Source organism: Schistocerca piceifrons, chromosome 10, assembly GCF_021461385.2.
Source record: "Schistocerca piceifrons isolate TAMUIC-IGC-003096 chromosome 10, iqSchPice1.1, whole genome shotgun sequence".
Lineage (NCBI taxonomy): Eukaryota > Metazoa > Arthropoda > Insecta > Orthoptera > Acrididae > Schistocerca > Schistocerca piceifrons.
In genome coordinates, this window is record NC_060147.1 from 12,897,663 (window position 1) to 12,898,470 (window position 808).

The window sequence follows — 808 nt, forward strand, 5'->3', positions numbered from 1 at the left end:
TTCATCGTAAAGTTAATGCCCATGGTGTACAGCAAAAGTTGTTTTAGGTAACTTCATTCAAAAAATTCTGTTACCGGTTTCGAATTTGTACAGTTCATCAAAGACAGCTTTTATGCTTTCGTCAAAGCATCTGCTGCGTTGGCTTACTGGTGTGTTGCCGTGAAACGAGTACACTATGTATCATATCTTTTGGCAAAGCATGAAAGCCGTCTGATGAACTGTATACATTCGAAAACGGTAACTGTACTTTTTGGATCAAGTAACCTACAACAAATGTGTGGCTCGTGCTCTGCGCTATCATCAATTTATTTCACGTAACAGGCACTTATTTGACACAATTGAATTTAGTTAATAGTCTTTCAGGCCACACCTGCAACATTTAGTGCTGTCTTGCGAAACAAAAATTTGGCATCTCCCCGGCGGGGAATCGAACCCCGGTCTCCCGCGTGACAGGCGGGGATACTGACCACTATACTACCGAGGACTGGCCGGCAGATCGTGTTTGTAACTAAGACAATTATATCTCATACCTGAACACTTCATACGAATTTACTATGTGCGTGATACGTGAGTAATTAAAAATCGTATGCACCGTCCCGTCGGCGAATCAGACTCCGATCTCTCGTGTAAGGTGCTGGGATACTCACCGCTATTTTATCAACGACGACGCAGCTTGGTGCATGAATTTGTCTATATAATAATTATATTATTAATATATATAATAATTTGTGATAACACATGGGCAGGTCAATGACACTGCAAATTAGCAAACAGCAGAAAGAAGCATCAGTCAGCCAGCGTGAATTGA

General features: G+C 41.3%; 1 non-coding gene across 1 annotated transcript; it reads right to left on the reverse strand.

Moving 5' to 3' along the window:
* Nucleotides 1-412: 412 nt before the first annotated feature.
* On the reverse strand, nt 413-484 carry Trnad-guc. Its single transcript has one exon. It is a non-coding gene; the product is annotated as a tRNA-Asp (tRNA).
* Between the last annotated feature and the right edge of the window lie 324 nt (nt 485-808).